At 40.2% G+C, this 23325-nt stretch overlaps 1 non-coding gene across 1 annotated transcript; it reads right to left on the reverse strand.

Moving 5' to 3' along the window:
- Window positions 1–5939: 5939 nt before the first annotated feature.
- On the reverse strand, window positions 5940–6011 carry Trnaa-cgc (transfer RNA alanine (anticodon CGC)). The gene has a single exon. It is a non-coding gene; the product is annotated as a tRNA-Ala (tRNA).
- Window positions 6012–23325: the final 17314 nt, after the last annotated feature.

Consider the following 23325-nt stretch of genomic DNA (forward strand, 5'->3'; position numbering starts at 1 on the left):
TTCTTTACAATATTTTTTATCTTGAAGCCTGATGGATGTAACTGTTATCTGTCTGGCGGCGCCGGGCATAAGGGTTCCAGCAGTACCTACATACCCGTGTGCCATGGACGTGGGTGCCTCTATTCGTGTTACCTCATTCAATTACATACAAAACAAATCATGAATCTAGTCGGGCGTCTAAGAATAAAACTTGTATTTCTTCAAATATGTTATAGTCATCTCATTATATTACATTACATTCCATCCTTAAGTATTGGTCTTATTCGTCATTTTGGGTCAGCAAGTTACGTCGGGAGAAGAGTTCAAGCTTCATCTTCTTCGCGATGACTGTCAGTAACTTATCTATCAAATTTCATTAAGGAAGCTCTGGCCCGCGGGACGGGTTATGAGACTTATTCTGTTGTTACCAACTGTTGTCATTTTCTTTTCTGTATATTTACGTTTGAACGAACTTACTAAAACAACTTTTATCTAGTATATGAAACACACACAAAAAAAAAAGCGGCGAAATTTCTTTAGCGCAACTGAGTTTTCTGAAACTCTGAGCCATGGCTAAGTGGTGGCCTGTGTTGTTGGAACCATAGCGGTGCCAGACAAACGATCAAGGATAACTTTAACCTTAAATAAAACAAAATAAAAAACTAAGACTAGTGGGCTGCAATTTGATAAGTTTGATGATTGGAGGGTGGATGATCAATATACCAATTTGCAGCCCTCTAGCCTCAGTAGTTTTTAAGACCAGAGGATGGACAGAAATAGTGCATACGGACAGACAACGCCATCTCAATAGTTTTCTTTCACAGAAAACTAATTTCTACACGCGAATTAGAAATAGGAGTTCATAATATTCTTATCCATTCCGTTCTTAAGTAGGATACTAGACCATAGTTTTCAAATTTTATGAATATGGTCAGCTCAGAAGGACTACTGAACTCTCTGACTGGACCCGTATGTACGATTAACAAACAGATTCACCTTATGGTTCCTGCATAAGAAATGTCCCCCAATGAAGTTCACATTCAGCCATACTACTACCACCAGCTGTTTAAAGAAGATTCTTCGAATCGCCTCAGGGCTTGAGGTACTCTCCATCACTGAGAAAAAGAATTAAGATAGGCCTTCTTGAAAGCTAAGTTTATCATTTCAGTGGAGACTAACTGTTTGTTTTATCATAAAATAACAATATCCTATTTCCAAAGACATGCAAAATTATCAATATCAATGATATGTGATAGCAACATTCCTGAAGCTTTTACTAATATACGTGTCTAAAGCTTCCTATCCTTCCTACCTTATTTTTGACGGGATATAATACTCTGACCTAGATTAGAATGAAGAACTAATTAATTTTAAAATTAAACAATGAAAGGCAAAGTCATTATTTTAAAATAAGATAATTTACATTATTAAAAAATTAGGTTTGAAATTACAATATCATGCATTCATTTTCGTTCCTCTCGAAAACGACACAGAATATCAATAAACAACTGAGTAAGCAAGGAAACAACTAAAATCCGCACTATCGCATTCAACCAAATTTCCTCCAAGTCATTTACTTTTTGCCCCACCTTCAACCTTGAAGAAAGCGTGAGTCGATAACGTAAGCTCTGCGCTGAACGTGCTTGGTGTAGAGCAAGTTCTTATAAAATTATACTTCCGCCTAAAGCATGACGGCGTTTCGACTTTGAAAACTAATGAAAATATGAGAATACTTTTCGTAGCATCAAGTCAATAACAATATATTTTAATCCAAATTACATTCGGTTCTAAAAAGAACTTAATCTTCAAAGACCGCTAGAGAGTTCCGCCATCTCTTGGCAAAATTCAGAATGCGTGGTTCGATTTACTTCCGAGCGGGGCGCCACCAACAAGGGACTGTCTATCTCTCTCTCTCTCTCTCTCTCGTAAATATCTATATTATTGATATATTGTTACAATTACTCAAAACAATTTTACATACTGCTTTTCGATTTAAAATGAATACCTACTATATGTGGGTAAACCAAAACCATCACCACTTCCACTAGATCCCAAAATTGACACAGATAAGCATATATGTAATGTGTATATCCTATTTGCAACTGCGATTTATATTGGACCTGTATTTTCAGTGTTGATGCCAGAAGGCTTAACATTCACCTGAAATCATTTGTGAGATTCCTTACTGCCATGTGTGGCAAGCCATGCTCGTCTGATTTAATCAGTGACTGACTGCTCTTAAGCATTTGATTATTTCCGGTGCTTGTAATTTAATTTATTTATTAAACTTATTCTCTCGCGTGATGCTTGTTAAATCCTTTTCTATTAGTCGTAAAGAATTTACCTAAATGGTTCCTATTCCGTTAATTTAATCAACGACTAGCAACAAATCATCTAAATGCAATTGTTAAAGTCAATATCATTAATATCATATTATCTACCCATGGACGTCAAGTCGTTTCATCCCATGATTCTTGGCCGTTTTAATTAATGGTTGTAAATTCAAGCTAATCACTAATTGCAACGTGTCATTTTACCTTGTGATGGTTATAAAGAAGCTTTAAGTCTACGTTCAGTAATGCATCCCCTTTTACCAAAGGTTAACTAAATCACTGATCCTAAATCATTTTACGCAGAGTTTTTTAATTCAATTTATTTCAGTGTTGGTAATAAACTGCAGTAATAGCTGGAATTGTACACTACTTTAACCAGTGACTAGTAACGGCTTTGGAAAAAAAATTATGAAGTTATTTTAGTCACTGGCTGGTGATAAGACTTACTAAGGGACCAATTTGTTCCTGTAGACCGGCGTCAAATAACTCACGTTAGTAAAATAACCCAAGAAACGTGCTGAAACATTTTCTAAATTAACCAAATTCTTGGTAAAAATGATCATAAATCAATTACTGACTCCATCCATACTCCATAAATACCAATATGCCTTTGAGCAATAGTTTTTTTTTATAATGATTTCCTTAAAGGCACCTCACTTCATCTAAACGCAGTGGTTCTCAACCTTTATATGACCACGCCCCCCTGGCATATGTGAGTAAAATTCCCTCCCAGACTTGAAAAAAAAGAGAAAAAGAAAGGAGGTCAATAATCATAAAACATTGTCAGCCCAACGAGCCTAACTAGAGTAGTAGAATCTAGGAAACTAACGTTATAGGGCGATACTTTTGCATTTTTTCATACTTCTAAATATTAGTTCCTCACTTTTGTTAAGAGAATAACGAATATAATGAGAGATTTTTTTATTCATTTTTCCTTAGGGTTCGCGCCTCCCCTGGAAATTGCTGACGCCCCCCAGGTTGAGAACCACTGCTCTACAGTCTGGAATGCACCACTCACGTCATACGTAACATCACCTGGGAGATCTCTGGACAGACGATAACTACTCTATTCATCCGTGCATCCTGAACCCCGAAGGCTAGGTCAATCGACCGGTACTTAAGTGCCGCACAGTAAAACGGATCGAGCGCTCGGCATAATGCCTTTGGTTACCCTGCCTAAACGAAATTCGTTACTAAAGCAGTGAACCTTCCATCTCTCGTAATAGCTGCAAAAGCTTCTTTCGTCTTTTTTCAATTTCGGGAACAGTCTAAGCATGGAAGCGCAATGCATGGGTATGCATCATGCATAACTGCATTCCTTGCAAACATCAATTGGTATTTCCAATTAAAATCTATAGCTTAGTGTACACGCAAGGGATAAATGTAGATAAACTACTATCTCTATCTTCAATACCAAAAATTTCCTGCAGCACAGTAAAAGTTATGCTACAAAAACTGAAGAACTGCGTTATAAACTTCGTTCAACATCTGGAAAAATACTCCAACTCCACAACAGCATCAAATTTAGATCCACTAGTGACTAGTGCATATAACTGTCCTGAACGTAGCAAACTTCCGTTATGAGGTCATACAGCCACTCCTAACCGAAACAAAGTGTATGTAGTATGTATGAAACCCGGTCTGGTCAAATTCAGCATAATCTGATAACAATCATCTTACAATAACATTTTATCGGATGAAAATGAATGACGCCACAAGGGACAACGCGTTTTATAGTGTCTCTCCCTCTCTTTATGTAAGCCAATTTTTTATACATATATAATTTACATGTTTGCGCATCGTGTACGCATACGCTACTAAAGTACCTTATAGAATATATGATCCCATTACATTTTCAAGGAATGCAAGTGAATGGATGCCAAATATAGCGAACGTTTGATCAATCTGACCAGAAGCAGCAATACCCAATGGGTAAGGTCTGCATATATAAGGATCACTTCTGCCAAATTTGGTTTCATTTGGTCCACTGGTTCTCTATGAGATAAAAAGTGTGCGATATTAACATATGAACGCAACTTGTAGACACATGGCTTTTGTCTAATCAAAGACACCTAAATATATTAACGCATACTTTACCTACATGTATTCTAAGATGATAATGAAAGCATAGATAAACCGTCTAGTCAACTACACAGTGAAAACTAGAGTAAGTAAACTAATCTACTTCAAAGACCAGGTATAGATAGACGAGTGGAATTAGAGGATCACAACAAAACGAGCCAGGAAGGGAAATGACGAGAACGAAGCAACAAGTTGGACTGGTTCCAATGTAGACAGCAAGCAACGAATGAATGGTTCCTTCATCCTTTCTGTGTATACTGAACGTGCAACTTGGTCGTTTCAGCAAGATCGAATAGTTGTTATTGTCCCCAATCCAAACCAATGACCACCACAATCAAAATCCATAGATGCCATTGCCTTCTACCATGAAACTTCAGAGGTGTCAGCTATGAGTTTTAGCATCTCTTGCCTATTTTACAACAAGATTCCGACCAGTTAATAGTAAATCCTACAAGATAATAGTTTAAGTCCTACAATTTCATGAATACCAGACACGATTTTCACTAATGGTAGATAGGAATTTTCTGGCACTTTCAATCAAGTTTTCCTCTGGCTGAGTGCAGGATTAATTGTGAATTTTCATCTGCAGGTCATCCGTTGTCCCCAGTTATTCATTTAGTTTACAATCATCATTTGAGTCACATCACAGTCCGATGCTCTGAATCTGCCACAAGTCGCCCACCGCCACCACTCTCCTTCCCTCTTCCCAATACACAACACATAACAGTGCTGATGGCATTTCAAATTTAAATTATAGCCTCCAATTACTATCTGCATACCATCCAAATTTTGCAGTGACCGTTTTATATATATATAATATATAATATATATATATAATATATATTATAGATATATATATAGATATATATATCATATTTATATATATATATATATATATAAATAAAGTTTTGAAATCTTTGAGAGCAAATTTCATCATTCTTTCGTTCCCAGCAGTTCAAATTGTAAACGGACTAAAGCTGGGTTTCATTTTCGCATCATGCACAAAACGTCAAGTCAGAGAGAGAGAGAGAGAGAGAGAGAGAGAGAGAGAGAGAGAGAGAGAGAGAGAGAGAGAGAGATTGTGGAATTTGCTTTTGCATCAGCACGTCTCTTGTTCCTTAGACCCAAGAAACAGTGAGTGGGAGGGACAGACTGTTGTAAATAATAGAGAGTATTTGCGCGGTGTCATGTTCCATGAACATCCAGCAGGTACATTAATGGGCAGAATGTTTTCCGAGCGTCTGTCGGGATACAGATCAAAAGAGTTGCCGCCACACGCCCACCTAGGAACACGTTGATGACGTCAGGCCGTTTCTATGACGTCATCAAACATTACTGGAACCCGTCCACCCACGACGATTCCGGACATCTATCTCCCCAAGCCCCGACTCCCACATTCGGTCACGTTCTTTAGGAGCATGTCCTTGGTGGCCCACAGTTCTCATTACGACTTCCTCTAACGCACAGTTGCAAGCATATTTTCTTAAAGCTGCACAAGAATGAAGACAGTGCTTGAAAGAGGTGAGCAAGAATTAAACAGGAGTCTGGAGGTGCCGGGGATTGAACCCGGGACTTCTCACATGCGAAGCGAGCACTCTACCTCTGAGTTACACCCCCTCGATGGAATTTCGAGGACTTTTGGTCAAGTCGATGCCATCTTAATCTGCTTACTACATCTCTTGTTTCGCGTTTATAGATGAATACTCCAAGCATACAATTGGCCGCGGCGGTTCTTGCACTTCAACTTAATGACGACTTAAAATATGCTTGGATAAACGAATGTTGGAATCAGAATGATAAACAAACAAATGTTTTCCCTAATACCAAACATCTTCTTCCTCATAAACAAACAGGAAACGAACAACCGCGTCGCGGAATAGTCTTGATGAAAAGCACCAGTTGGAACCAAGCATACAACCTTTACCTAATTTGGATCAGTGTTGAATTATCATCACTGGGAATCGATACGGCAGTTCAGACAAACAAACAAACAGGAAGAAAACCTTTTTACTGCCTTAATTTTCTGAGCGTCTCCTTAGACCAGAGGAGTTGACTTTGAAAGTGCCAAAAGTTCAAAACTTCACGACTGACTCCACGTCACTATTGAAAAGAATTGGCACTTCAAAGTTATTATATCAAGTTGCCTTCATTTTACATTTTTTCAAACAGAACTGCTACAAAATCATATTTTTTCTTTTTTCTAAATCAGGTCAACGACAAACTAAACAGTTGATTAAGTATAAATACTAACCATACCCCAATAACATATAGACATATTACTATAATTCCCTGTGATTTACCTATCCATAATTACACTTCAAAATTCAAAAAAACTACGGCAATTAACTCATGCGCCCCGAAACTTGAAGTGAAGTTATTTGTTCCCTTCCTTTACTATTTTGATTCAGCCATCCTTGTGTTGGTACGGCCGGGGTGTTGCTCTTCAGCAGCCAGTACTATAACAACCTTTCCTTCAGAAATGGAAACGCTTCAAAGAGTTAAGTGACATTCACTCTGGGCAAGAGTAAATGTAAAAGCTAAGATGATATTATCATTATTCAAAAGGTGAACCCTATTTATATGGAACAAGCCCACAGGGGTCACTGACTTGAAATTCAAACTTCCAAAGAATGCGGCACAGTGCTCATCAGGAAGTAAGAAAAGGTAAAGGGAAATACAGGAAGAAATGATCTCACTTCTTAAAAAGAAAAGACAATAATAATAAATGGATAAATAAACATGTCTGACAATAGGTGAAATTTTCTTTTTCACACCATTCACCAATTGTTCTTATGCTCTGAGTTACAGGCCCTTCCCTCAGAAGAGAGATTTTCAGGGTTTTCTACTGCAAGCGAATAACTATTGTTTACGTCTTATAAAGTTATTTTGTGACAACTAACACTGAATGCACGAAACTACGACGGGAGACGCATTTAAGGTGCTCAGCATACCAGATGAAATACACAAACATATGATCGGTATACATTATCATCACCAACATTTTAATATACAAAATATATAAACATTTCGAAAATAGATAAAGCTAATATTACAGGTCATACAATACTCCTGCTAACCCTAAGAAACTAATCTTGAAGAAGTTTCCTTACCCGGCATAAACAAACTCCTAAAGCAATTTTTCACCGGTATTCACTTGAGCGTGATTCTGGCAACTGGATTGTCGGAATAATACTCATCTCAAAATCACGGAGAAAGAAACTGATATATAAAGTCCCTTCCGATTGCATCTGTTGATTACTAGAGGGCAGTGGACAACGTCCGCATATCTATATTAAGTATTATGGAAGATCTTGAGTAACTAACTATATATGGTATTCCAGTGAATATGCTAAGTGAACTGAAATCATTCATAAATAAGTAAATGCAAAAATGAGATCGATGTACATGTGCAGAGGTTAAATACTGGAGAACGTAGTAAGTAACCGGGTGTTTGGCTGTTACACGAACTTTGCTGTTTGTTGATCCTTTCCATGGATTCCACATGAAAGAAGAGGTCGGGGGTGAAAGACAAGGTTTAAAACTGATGCAACGAATGCAAACATAACAGACTTGAATGATACTTTAACTCTTCAAACTAATCTGTAGTGATACATAAACCAACAAACTTTTCCTCACATTCCCCAAATGTAACTATTTTCTTTAGAATCCATGCACGTATTCAATACAATCAAGCAACTTTCCAAAAACATTTCCTTAAGACTCTCCATTCTCTTTCAGTCTAGGCAATCCATACATATTAATAAATATTTCCTGCCACCTAGCTTGTATTTCAGTCATCCAACACCACTACTTATTTCCTTTTTTTTTAGCATCCAAACCAAGCCAAGCTTTCTGCAATGTATTATTTTCTTGCCATTCTAAATTTTCACTTCACACTCCATGGAATGGCACATTTATACTCTTCCGCCATCCCAACAGGACACCATAAGAGTCCAACAGTACCTGACATTCATATCATTCATTCATATCTTTTACGTCAACTCAGATAATCACTGTGTTCTTCCCAATCCTGTACATGTCACCTTTTCACTTTTATGCAGGATGAGTAGCCTAAGGGGATCAGGGTTATATACCCCGTGTCTTCACTCATTTAGTGACTTTCACACTGTACAAAGAAACAAGAGAATTTCTTTTTGAACTCTATGACACGATCAGAAGAGGAGACCATCAGTCAGGCAGTCATCAACCTGCATCAAATAACTAAACATGGCACTGAGATTGCCGAGCAACCAAAAATAAAACAGTTGCTGGCACAGGCTATCTCTAGAACCAATTGGCTAACAGTGTACCACTGTCATTGAACAGGACAAAAGTCAGGAAGTCCTTCTATAGCAGGGGATGGCAATAGTTGGATGGGTGGGGTCTTGAGGATATGGAGGCAATTCAAGTATTTCTTGATGTTCAACAGACTGGCCATTGAATGCAGCTGAACAAATGTATCAAATAAATTCATCAAGGAAAAGAATGAAATACAGGATGATGATAAGCATGGTTATGGATAACTGATGTGTGAGGATTACCAACATCAGATTATTAACTTGTCTCCCAGTTTTGTGACTACTGGCACAACTGCACATACATGCATGGAACATCAAATGCCTATGATAGCATGAAGTGATAGTATATCAATTACCTTAGAAGATATATCCAGCGAAGAAGTGAACAAAACACTCTCTTAAACTATCCAAGAATGAAAGACAATCCACTTCCAATCAATGATTGACATCCTTAAACCAACCTTTAAATAAGTTTATGCTAGGTTATGGGAGATGGAGGATAGGCAAGGATTTTTGAAGCTCTCAATCATGTAGGCATATAACTATTTGTGAGGTAATGTGGGCTGGATGGTCCAGGTAGAATGAATCCCTGTTCTGACAGGATGTTACGGCCTGGGTGGTTATGTTAGGTAATGTGTAATTTAACATGCAAAAAACATCACAAGGCTAGTGTTGGGGGTAAGCACCAAGTTAGGTAGGATGCTATGAAGATTAGTAAGATATTTTAGATCTCTTTTTCTTTTTTGTACAACACAAGTAAGAACTGCCCTTAGCAGATGACTTGTTAAGGAAGAGTAGTAGCTTCAGACAAATAAGGCTGTGGTTGATACCACGTGGGTCACATCCAAGCAAGAAAGATCACTATTACAAGAGGCTCAACAGTAATGAGTACCTATAAGAAAAAGCAGCAAAAGACAGGCCACTCAGAATACTGAGGGACAGAAACATCCATAGTACTTCAGCAAAGCAGCCAACAATGCAGGGTAGGTGGTACCATACATACCATGAACACAAGCCACTCTCTGGGGACAGGCTGGCAAGTGTCTCTCTAGGTTGGCGCTTCCATAGTGCATGGGCTGATCACCTACCTCATGTGCATTTTCCCCTCGACAAGCTAGAGGAGAATGAATAAAACAAAACTGGATAGACTAGCACTATTCATGTGATGTAGCCAAACGACAGCTTACATATTTCAGACCTTTAGTCATTTGCTTTTGTTGTGCTTACATCCTTCACACCTTTATTTTTCACTTTGTTCAAATCTTTGTTGAAAAAAAAAAACACACACACACACACACCCACACAAACAACATACATAAAGTAAAAAAAAGATAAAAGAAGCTTCAACTTGATGGTTCAGTAAGATGTCTTTTCTGTCAATCTTTAAATCCTCTACTGAAAATCCTTATGGACAGAGTCCACTCACTAGAATCCCAAGAGGGCTGCAAAGGGAAATCAGCCTGCAGAGAGAGACAAGTTATTGGCTATGGTGATAAATAAATAATTATGATGGAATAGAAAATAACACTGATACATCTGACTCAAAACTGTAATGCTGGTAGCAGATTATTGTCTTGAAAAAATCTAATAAAACAAAAACACTTAAGAGAGTGACTAAAATATAACCTTACACAAAACAGGAGTACAGAAATTGAAATCAACCTATATTCTGAGGGGTATGAATCAACCTATATTCTGAGGGGTATGAGGCCAGTCTTAGTTCCTTTGGTAACAGCAATGTTTCCTCTCCTCCAAATGGAAGGAAAACTTGCAAGTCCAACTAACTTTCTGATCGTAGTAGTAACCTTTGGAGCAATGAAATATTTTCAATAAGATGGGAAAGATCCTGCTATAGCTATCAAGTCTTAAAAGTATGGTTCTCACTTCTCTAGATCTGAATGCCTCTGAACATAACTTAGGCTCTGAGGTAACATGAAGGACTCGCCACACGATTTGGACACAAGGACTTGAGCCAAAAGTTCTGTCTCCTATTCAAGGAAATAGAAAGCAGTCTCAACTAGACAATTGCAGAAAAAGTGCTGGTTTATGGCAGATGAGTGGGGTACCCCCACCACCCCACCTACCTTCTTACCAATTTGCTAACAAATTTTAATATCTTTCAGCCTTCATCCACTGCTGACAAACTCTCTACTGCCAGCATCCTCCTCACAGAACCCCTCCACAACAATAAAACTGGTTACACTAACCCCTAGGGCACCAAAATGAAGTTTTCATTATAAAACTAATATTGTAATACTTACCTGAACACCTAAATTTGCCCTGGTCACTGACCAGCCCAAACTACTATATCCCCACAGAATTACCTGTAAATGGGTAATTTTTTAACTGCCAGCGCTACCAACACTGCAGGTAAACTACTGAGTAACCTGTATCACCGTTGCCAGGACCGGTCAGCAGAGCGCTCTCCCTTCAATTGCATTAATCACTATTCATTGAGGAGGGGAGGAGGGTGGGAGTCATTCAGGCGTTGGTGTTCAGGTAAATATTACAATATTAGTTTTATAATGAAAACTTCATATTGCAATACACCACCTGAACACCTGAATTAGCCCGATTAACAACATTTAGGAGGTGGGATCAATCACAATCAGCCCGACCCCTTCCGCAATCAAGCGCAGGTAACTCGGTTTCACCTACAATGCATTGTCACTCACCCGTATACTCAGATCTTTGGATAAGATTGCCAGCATAGAGTACCTTGTGTCAGTTTCGTCAGTCAGGCCTCGTCTCTGTCTAGATGACCTCCCATGTGGTACTCAATACCTCGCATGTGTGGAGGGAAAAGGGGCCTCCCATGTGGCTGCTAGGCCTCTCATGTACAGAGGAGGAGCTGCCTGAGCAGCTACTTCTGGTTCTTTGTTGATCACCAAAGGCGAAGAAGCTTGCTGGAAGCGTCGTCGTCATTCATCCATGCTATCTGCCTACCTATTTCTTAATAATGTGTACTGTTAATGAAGAAAAACTAAAAGAAGGAAAAAACACTTTTGCTAAAGCTACAGACCTTAAGTAATAACCCCACCTCTGTTCACTAACGCTCGATGTGAGAACTTACCACGCTACCGCATTGGTGGCCATGAAAGATCCCCAGCAAGTAACCTTCCATCGAAGAAAACAATGTCCTTTAGGTAGAATGACGTGAAGACAGAAGTCGATTTCCAGGTTACTGCTTCCAAAATCGATGACACTGAATAGTTCCTTAGGAAAGCTGAAGAGGTAGCTATTCCCCTAATGGAATGTACTCATGGGCGAGAATCGCTAAACGCGCAGGTCGGCCAGATTACCTATAGCGAGCTTAAGCAGAAGCTTGTGAAGACGTACTCCCTCTCCATCCCTGTGAGGGCCGCCCATGTTCTCAAACTCATCATTCACCCGATGAGTAGCCCGGACCCGAAGGATGCCTAGGACAAGCTGATGGGCCTCCTACTACTAGGACAGGCGGAAAAAAGAAATCAGCCTGTCATGAGAAATATTCCTCTGCCAACTGTCTCCGTAGGCATGGGGGCAGATTCCAGAGGCTGTTGCCCTTCTCATGGACGAGTTGGTGGACAAGGCCCAGAAACTCACCAAAGCCGCCAGGGCCGCAAAGTTTGCCGCCACGCCGTCAACCAATAGCCAGATGACGGAGGATCCTGCAGACAAACAGGTGAACGCTGTGCACAGAAGGGAGGCCTCCTTGCAGCAACGGGGGAACAACACACCCTGATGTTTCTACCACTGTAAGTTTGGGAGGAACAACAGAAGGTTCAAAGCCCCCTGCTCCTCCTCGTCAAAAAAAGGGGAAGGCAACCACCCACATCAACAGCCATGGCCGCAACCATATCAAAACCACACCCCATAGGTTTCAACATCCACGATGTGATCTCCGGCCGCAGGATGCTGGTCAACACCCGGGTGATGCAGTCGGTGTTCCCACTGTCAGGAGAGGACCACAGCAACACTCTCGACACCACAGCCCCCCTTGTGGCCACGAACAGGATTCCCATCCATTCCTACGAAGCCCCTGAAAATCTCCATCCTGGGACGCGCACCTACATCTGGCCGTTCATCATCTTGGACGTCAAGGACCCTCTCCTGAGGGGAGACTTCCTGGCGCAGCATGGGCTCCTGGTAGAAATGGGCTGCAAGCATCTTCTCGACACAGCGACCTGTTGCTCCCTCCCACTTGCCACGGGTCCAGGCATACCCACTGTGTGTTCCATCATGTCCCACAGATACGGTGCCCTCCTGCAAGAGTTCCCTGACATATTCAAGTGAGAACTCCGTCAGGTGGCCTGGACCCCAGCCAAGCATGGTACATATATACCAACATAAAACAACCAAGGGCCCTCCCACACACATGCGAAGTTCCGCCGACTCCTGCCAAACAGCCTCCAAGAGGGCATTCGTGGAAATGGAACGGATGGGTAGATGCAGGAAGGCCTCAAGCCCATGGGAGTGGCTCCTCCACATGGTGAGGAAGCCGCACAGCACTTGGAGACCCTATGGGGACTACCGTCATCTAAACCTGGTGACAACACACGATCACTGTCCCTTGCTGAACATGCAGGATCTTACCAAGGTCCTTCACAGAGCAAAGATCTTCTCGAAGATGGACCTACTTAAGTCCTATTTGCAAGTTCCCATACACCCCGATGATGTCCCCAAGACAGCCATCATCACGCCATTTGGGTCCTTTGTCTTCTCGTATTCCACCTTCGGCCTGAGGAATGCCGGAGACACCTTCCAACACCTGATGGATAGCATCCTGGGAGACCTGCCATTCTGTATCTGCTATGTGGACGACATACTGATCTTTTCCAGGTCAACGGAGGAGCTGTCAACCATGTGCAAGCAGTACTGGAGTGTCTCCAGGAGAACGGGTTGGTTTTCCACTTCGACAAATGCATCTTCGGCGTGGAGGTGGACTTCCTCGGTCACGAGATCTCCCTAACGGGCATGCGCCCCAAGACCTCGAAGGTAGCCATCATAGAGAAGTTTCCGATAATGACAACGATCAAGGCCCTGTAGAAGTTCATCAGCATGGTGAACTATTACTGCCGCTTCATCCCAGACATTGCCCGCACCATGTCCCCCTTGACGGAGGTCCTGAAGGGGAAGCCGAAGAAGCTGGTATGGGAAGCCTTGTAGCCTTGCAACAACGGGCCTTCAAAAAGACGTCACTCACCAGGGCCATCACCTTGGCTCACCAGGATCCCAATACGGCCTTGAGACTCGCCAGCAACATCACCTGCGGAGCTGCCCAGGAGCAGGTCACGAATTGGTCTCCTTGGCCGCTCGCATTCTTCAACAGGAAACTGAAACCTGCCGAGACCCACTACAGCACCTTCGAACGCAAGTTGTTGGCCGTCTACCAAGCCATACGCCACTTCTGATACCTCTTGGAAGGCTCCCCCTTCACAATCAGGACGGACCACCATCTGCTGGTCCACGCCTTCACCAAGGCGTACGACGCCTGGTCCACAGTTTAACAGCAGCACCTTGCAGCCATCGCAGAGTTCGGCTGCACTGTTCACTACGTCCCCGGTGAAGAACCCTGTGGTCGACGCACTTTCGAGGATCGAAATCAACGCCATCCACCTCGGGATCAACTACAAGGACCTGGCACAGGAACAGGCCCCTGATCCAGAAGTGCCAGCCTACTGCACAACCCTCACCGTCCTAAGGTGGGAAGATGTGCCCTTAGGACCCTCTGGTACAACTCTTCTCTGCAACACCAGCACCGGTTTGACCATATCCATGTAGACATCATTGGGCCTCTGCCTCTGTCCAGGGGTGCCAGGTACCTCCTGACGATCATCGATCGGTCCACCAGGTAGCCCAAAAGTGACCCCAATGGTGGAGGCCACCACCAGCGCCTGCGCAGAAGCTCTCCTCTCCAGTTGGATCAGCTGTTTTGGAGTGCCAGACATCATCATCACGAACAGCGAGTCCGATTTCCTGTCGGACCTGTGGGCCGCCCTGGCCCACCTAATGGGGACGTCGCATCACAGCACCACCGCCTACAACCCTGCAGCCAACGGCATGGTGGAAAGAACCCACCGCTCCCTGAAGGCTTCCCTGATGGCGCGCTGTACAGATGAAAACTGCAGATCACAATTACCTTGGGTCCTCCTCGGCCTCCGCACTGCCCTGCGGGCCAACGGCGAGGCATCACCCACAAAGAAAGTCTATGGGGAAACTGGCAGTACCAGGCAAGTTCTTCCTAACAGACGCCAGCGATGCAGACACTCCGATCTCGAGACTATGGGAGATCGCCGGGAAATTCATGCCCTGCCTCAAGACTTTCTTCGACAGAACGAAACATTTCTTACCCAAGGCCCTGGCATCCTGCGGATACGTTTTCGTTCAAAACGACACCCACCACCCACCTCTGACAAGACCCTACTGAGACCCCTACTGCATCCAGCCGTGAGGATTGGGTCGCCGTTGACAGGCTGAAGTCCGCCTTTCTGCTCGATGAGGATGACACCGAAGAGGAGCCCGGCAAGCGTCCCAGGGTGCCTCCACAAAACAGAGCGTCTCCCGAAGCCACCGAGCCACCCAGACAGAGTCACAGCCGCCCGAGGATGACAGTCGAATCCCCAGAACCTGTTCCAGGGGAGGCATCATGTCACCCGACTCACCAAAGGAAGCAGATGCCAAGTCCCCCAAAGGCAGCTGGTCTCACGGACCTGGGGTCGCCTCCGTCCGCCAATACGCTATCGCAATTAGATTTCCTTACTTCTTATCATGTCTTTCAATTATTATTTCATAATCATTTTCTTGGGGGAGAGTATTTGTAAGGACAACACTTTTTCCATAAAAGCTTGTACATAACTGTCCCAGCCTTGTCGCCGACATATAGCTCATATGTATCTGATAATTGTAACCGTGAATATTAATATATGTATGTCTGTATAAAAACACAATTCGGCTGGATACATATCCGTCCGCAGCTTTGTTTATAAGCCCTGTTTACCTGTAATAAAGTCAGTACTGTGCTACCTGCCTCATTATCTAGACCTCACACTCTATGCAAAGGTAAGGTAGGTATGGACTATGGGGAAAATTTCATAAGTAAGCACAGTGTAATTTGTTGATTTCCTATGAATGGAAAAATACTTAAGAACATTTTACGAAAGATTGTTATTATACAAAAACCAAAATACTTGTGATTTATAAGTTAAAATCACAGCGTGATTTACGCACTAGCACTCAGGGTCAGATAAGAGCTAGGAATTACTGTTTATCAATGAATTTGTTATACTGAATATAGAAAAGTTTGTATGTATATGATGCAGTAAAATGAGATAACTTGAGAAATTTACCATCTTTTCCTTTTGTTTTTACATTAATCCTCTTGAAGATCTCGCCGAGATTTTCTCAGTAAAAACACAAATATCTTAAATAATAAGTTAGAACTACATAACAGTTCTGCATGGGGTATTACCCTGAAAACTGTCTTTATTTTGGTTGCTTATAGAATTTACCTAGTTTTTTTGTCAGGCAACTGTAATTAACCTCAGAACTGATATGTTCTTGAATGATGGCCATTCTGGAATGCTACTACACATGCACAGTGTTACAGGGGAGCTTCTATAGTAAATTCACATTAACCGCACATCTAATGTCTAGGCCAGTCCCTTATGACACTCCTGATTAGCTGTTGATAACCCAATCACAAGGCTGGAAACTCTCAGTCTCTCTCGAGAGTTCACATAGGCAGGATGTATGTTACACCTCTCCTGAGGGATACACCTGTCAAAAGTATCCCTCAGGAGAGGTGGAACATACATCCTGCATATGTGAACTCTTGAGAGAGACTGAGAGTTTCAAGCCCTGCGAGAGGTTTACCAACAGCCAATCAGGAGCGGTTGATGTGAATCTACTATAGTAAAAAGTGGTTTTGTTCTCTGGGGGTCCGAGGGATGGAAGCCCCGGCTAATTAACACGAACTGCTAGCCCTTAATGGATGGATACCCTTATATGAGTAGCAATAACAGGTTTTAGGTGGTGGATGGACTCATTAATGGTGAGCATCAATATTAAACACCATCGACTTGGGGGAATCAGGGGGAACATGAGGTTCCATTACCTCTGTATCCCATAAATTCACTAATGGTAACTTTTAGACTGCCTCAGCTCATCGATTCTAGGCAGCTTGTGACTTAGTTGTGTACTTGACTTCAAGGAGACATGTCCTGCCTCTCTCTCACACATGACATCTTTATATATTTGCTGATAAACATACCCATAAATATTATCTTTTATGATACACTCAGAATTTGTTACTGATAGATATGAGGTTAATAGCTAATAACTGATCTGCAATAGACAACACCACATCCTTCATCAGGAATGTTCAAAGTACATGAAAAATCGATTTCCATAGCAACCACCTCTCTCAGAACGTGGCCACTTCCTGAAAAAGCGTTTGAATTATGCCATATTACTTAATTTGAAAGGAGCATAGAGGTTCTCAGTGTGCTTCCTGGATGGGCCACAACTCTTGACTGACGGTCATGGCAGCAAACTCAAGTGCTTTTTCAGGAAGGTGGCCGCTATGTTGCCACTCAGTCATTTACCCTACATCCTCCCTTGAAGTCAAGATCCCAGCTAACTCTCTCATGAGCTGCCCAATGGATTTTAGCCAGTCTTAAAGTTGCCATTAGTGAATTTATGGGCTATAGAAGCAATGGCACCTCTTTCCCGACTGATTTCCCCAAATCAATGGCTTGTAATATTGTTACTTATCATGAGTCACTCTGTCCACCACCCAAAACCTGTTATGTATTACTACTCATGTGAGCACATTCATCCATTAACCATGTACTTATTTCAAATAATTATTAAGTAACCATTAACTATAATAAACAAACAAAAAAAAGCTTCCAAACTTCTGTTTACATCCAGCACTTACGAGTATCGAACGATCGCCAAGCAATCACTTTACAAAGTAAGCCAAAAATTTTCATTCTCTCTCTTCAACTACTGAAACTACCAAACAGTATAATAACCATTCATTTCTATGCTTTATTCTATCTTTACCTAATGTTTTTTTTTTTTATTAAATGTATCACATGAATAAGTTTTTCAATTTACAGCATCCTTTTACCAATAGAATACTTAAAGCACAAGGGGTAGATGCTGACCAATAGGAGAGCAGGACCTTATGGGTGACTAGCATCAGGAACCAATGGGAGAGCGGGAGGATGGTGGCGAGTTTACTCAGTTGGCGGCGCGGGAGTTTTAAAATTGTTCTCAGTGGTCCGGGCAAATCTCGGGACTTTACAGCAACAACCTTTCGTATCTTGAAAACTTTTCGTATGTAGAGCTGTAAAATTTTTCGTATTTGCTTTCATATCTCGAGTTTTCGTAAGTTGAGCCTTTACTATGTCGAGGTACCACTGTATATATACAATGGGATAAAATAGGTACCAAATGGCCAACTGACGACCACCTTTCTGAAAATCGGAAATTATGGCTTTAATTGAAAAAACTTACAGAGGAAAGTAGAGGTCTCAAGGTGTTGCTCCCATGGGCGCTGGCTTTTGACTAATGTCTATCCTGGATTACAAGTCGTGTTAAAGTACTTATTCAGAAAGATGGTCACTCTATGGTAGAGGCCAGCCATTCGGTATTTTACCGTACCTCCATGCGGCACTCTACCTTAGAGTTACCGAATTAAGTGGGTCTTTACCTTTGTAATGCAAGGTTAGTTTAGGATGTGTCCCTAGGCTACTGCAATGAGCCTAAAATTTCTATCCTACTTCGAATTTTAATATCAGCAATGTTGAATGCAGGTCTTGATTTTTTTTTCTTTATCTAAAACACATTCCAAAAAATGGTAATTTTCATGTTTTTCATTGCTTCTGATAGGTACCTACTAATGATCTTTTGTTGAAAATTCAAAAGCACATTTTGCTACTTTTTGGGGGACTGCCAGAGTAGGCGTACCTATTACCTATCATGCAAAATCCACTGGTTAGGTAGATGAGTATCAACAAAACTGGATATTAGAAAAAAACATTTCTCTGACTACCTAGGTAGGTACTTAAAGAAAAATTCTTGGCTACCACAACAATAATTGTACTAGGTAGGTATTATAATATTTCTCTTTTACTTACCACTGAATTATTAACTTCAAATCCACCATTGAAGAATAAACGTTGTTTCTATACAAATTATGCCATAAGTAACCATTTCCTGTCAATTAGATTCACTAGTAACACAGCAAAGGAACCCAGAATGTTTATAAACTTCTCGATCGACAGCGATACGGTAACCGTAACAGTCACATCACATATAGGACTAAACAGCTGAACTGTTCGTTGCAATAAATCAAATGCAGGATCTTTCTATCAGCCAAACAGGTTTATAAGAATTAATGAAAATCTGTGCAAAAGTAACAAAAACTTACTTAAGAAAGCGTTATCGGCAAAAATTAAGTGAAATTAAAATATGTCTGAGATCACATCATACAATATCTTTTGCAAAGAATGATTCCATCAAGCTCGCAAACAAAAAGGTAAAACAGAAAAAAATGCATCAAACATAAAGATAAAGTATGCGTTACATCTAAACCAGTTTTAATTTCATAGAATTCTCACTAAATACATATTATTTCTTTGTTAACAAAATACACGATGAAATCGTGATCTTTTAAATGCGCTAGCCATGTGTTTATCAAAGCTGAAAATAATTTATTTTTTTAATAAACTTACATCTAATAAAAAAAGATTTTGATGCACTTTTCACAAATCAATCTTTTCCCCATCTATGACGTACTATCACTTAATAAAATTCAGGAAAAGTAAAGCTTTGATTAATTTGTGTCTACTGAAAATAAAATAAAAATTCTGATAAATGAAACTGAGGAATAGGTCTTTAACCATTAGATCAGATGCAGAAGAAAAGAAAGACAACTCTGGCCTTCGGCGCCCCGTTGAACCAGTTGGTACCTAGACCATGGACTTACAGGCCATGTCACACAAGCAAATTTCCGTCGACTTTTGAATATGACGTCGACTTTTCATGTTTTGACTAGGATTAATAGAGTACTCTATTAATCATGATATTGACGACTACTTCCGTCGTCACGAATTTTGAAAATGGTAGCGGTCGATTTCAATCCACAACAACTGTCGACTTTATTTGTTTGTATGGTGTTTTTAAGTTGCATGGAACCAGTGGTTATTCAGGTTTGTTTACATTTCTGAGAGTGCGGATTTCAAGTCATTAAAATAAAGATGGAGAGCTTGGTACAGTGGATAAGGTTATCAGTTTGTTTTTGGTCGAAGATATAAGGGAAAGACGATGTATATGGGCCCATCAAGCATGATAGTTTTGTGAAGAGGGGTCTCAAGAGGAAAAATGAAGAAATCACCACACGACTCGGGGAAAACTTGCCTGAAATTGCTGATCTTCATACAAGTAACCATGCTCAATCTTAAATATCAGATTATTTCATAGCCTAGGAGGTCTACGCTCATTATGTTATCTTGTATGCATTATCAAATTATATAAACACAAATTTTAAAAATAAGTTACAGTTTCTGTAGCTAAATTCATACAGGCTACAGTCTGACTCTGGTTGTTTTACTATTATAGTTTATAATAAACGCTTTCGTTTTCACGTCGTTTTAACCAAGAACGAACCCAAAGAAGTTTCCTTTTTCGTTCTGTGTAACAGCACGACCTACTACTGCAGATAGCTTTCCGTTAAAAGGCATATGTACAGTGATGCTCAAATCTCATGCGACATGACTCCATACGATTTCGTTCAAGATTCACTAACTAACCTAGCATGCTACATATTTATCTTTTATTTCAATGCGGAAACGCGATTATTGCATACAATATGGACATAATATGTTTCATGAGCGTGAAATCTGTCATATATTTCAAAACTGTAAGAAAATGTTACGTGTAGCAAATTTCAGAAAAAACTCTTTCGAAACATTTTCAAAAGTTTCGTTCACACATCGCTGAAGCATTTGACCAAAATGAGGTCGTAATCAAGCATTCGTCATCAAGCATCAGTTTAAAAAAAAAGCGAAAAACAATTGTCATAACATTAATAATGCTTCCAAAGCATAAAATTTGAAATAATCCTATTTGATTGCTTTACCACGTCAATGCTGAAAAAAATGTAAATATGTATATGCAAAAGTAGAATGCGCCCACCGATATCAACGTGTGAGGGGAGCGTGTGTGACGTATCTATCATTAGTGTCGGTGCAACAACAACCACCCGGTGTAACATAAGTAGGTCTACACTGAGTAGCGACAATGAAATTATCTTGAAAACACTTACTTATTATGTGTTAGAGTAATATTTGGATTTTCATACATAATTAATTGTTATAATTCTTAAATATTTAAAAAAAAACTATGGCATACTAGCAAATATTTGCCTATGCAATTATTCATTTTTCAATGCCAAGATATTGTTCTTAGGCCTAGGTGTTAGATTTCTTTAGTTTACAATTAACAGTCACATCTCTCTGTTAACAATTTCTGGCCAGAAAGCAAATGATGTTATCAACACATTCTTGTTCTTCAAATTACCTTATGAAAGAATAAATTATACACCAAAAGCGAGGACTTTTAAGAAAATAATATTTTAAACCAGTTGAAAAACAAGTGTCCCATACGCCTTGATATTAATACTTATGATATTTCGATTAATAGTCTTCTCCATATAATCAAAATCATTATCTTTTATTCCTCAAAAACAGGTAATCTCTACAAATGGTAAAATTAGTAACATTACATCTCATAAGGCTTAGATTATTCTTTTAGGCCTATAAATCATTTTGCAACATAGGCAGCTTAAACGTAGCATAAAACTTCAACATTCAAAGAAAACTGGTTGTAATTCATATTCCTATTGTATTCGTCAAAAAACAGATAATCTCTACAAATAAATTTATTAATAACAGATCATATCTCAGAAGGCTTAGATTGTTTTTTTTAGGCCAATAAAACATTTTGCAACATACAGGCAGCTTAAACACAGTCGAAAGCTTCAGCATTCAGAGAAAACTTGTTTTAGTTCATATTCCTACGTTGAAAATGTTGTTATGACTGTTGAGCTTATTAGGTCTACTGTCATACTGCAGCAGACGTAGTTATGTTGACCAGTCCAAGGAGCATGTAAAGTGTGCTTTCATTGATGGCACAGCTAACCTTATCACACCGCACTTTGAACTTAGTAGCGTAAAAAAAGAAAATCAATTCAAATCACACAGATTACGAATTATACCAATGCATAAAAGGGATCATATATATATCATCATAAGAAAAATAGGGCTAGCTGTGAATTCACAAACTTTTCGACATGTATGACATTAGAAAAAAAGTATAAAACTACTTGGCAACATCACGTTGAGTCTGAGAATCTGGACGATACAAAAAGAATCATGTCGCATGAGATTTGAGCACAACTGTACTTCTTTTGACTCTTGGAAGTCACAGTTGAGGCGATTTGTTTACATGTTTTGACCACGACAACCACAGAGGCTGAGAGGGCCTTTTAAGCCTGCGTCACATATTGGCCATTTCAAACCGCGCAAGTCGTAACGGCCGTATTTTTTTTCATTTCGACTCCACTGTGCTCTCATTTAAAACCAAATTGCCATAAATTGTAACCAAGTCCCCGAGTTTGACGACTTTGCGCCAGCTATGGCGTCATTCCACGACTTCTGTCAAAAGTTGCCATGTCATGGCGCAACATGAGTAATTTCGTAATGGCCTCTAAGTCTAAACTACAGCATTTGATTATGCAAGTTGTAACTAGCAATGGCGAGTTCCAGCACCCGGTACAATTCACAGCGTGCACAATGAGTCAGACTGTCACGTGCGTCGGTAGCCTACAGCTTCAAGAGGTTGTTAGTGTTGGCGATGACAACGATGAAGGTAGAAATTCTGTTTATTGTATACAAACAATGGAAAGTCGTTGTTTTCCAGTTAATTACTTGACTCCGCATGCTAGAGAAATCGAAGGAAAATAAAATGACTGACTGAAATGGGGAATTTTTATATTTTTCATGTCTTTCAAAAGCATATTCAACGTGGATTCAAGCAGAGGGGAAATAAATAGACAAAATGAACTCATTCAAAGAAAAAAAACATTTAGGCAATGCTAAATATCTTCATGTAATACATTTCAGGGGAAAAAGTTTAGATACTAAAATCTTACCTATGTTTGGACCAAGAGACCACACACCAATTCATGAACACTAGTTACACAAAATCTTGAAGAACACCCTTCATTAAACTAAAGATCTTACATTGAATACAAAGAAAAAGCACTTGGTCGCCTCGGTTGATAGGCTGAGTCCACAAGTCTATACACAGCTTTAGTTCTACAGTCTTACCATGGGCCCATGCTTATATGGTTTAATCTAATTCAGATGACCAACACAATGGATGTGAACTCTTGTTTGGTTGCCCAGAGTCCATGGATCCAGGGCAGGTTTCTAATTCCACTCCACACATCACCATAATTTTAGGGCCATCATTGTCCAAGCACCAGGGTGGCTGCTCATCTTACAAAATTAAGAGTTTGTAGAGGACTGTAAGAATATATATATATATATATATATATATATAATATATATATAATATAT

The sequence above is a fragment of the Macrobrachium nipponense genome, chromosome 1, assembly GCF_015104395.2.
Source record: "Macrobrachium nipponense isolate FS-2020 chromosome 1, ASM1510439v2, whole genome shotgun sequence".
Lineage (NCBI taxonomy): Eukaryota > Metazoa > Arthropoda > Malacostraca > Decapoda > Palaemonidae > Macrobrachium > Macrobrachium nipponense.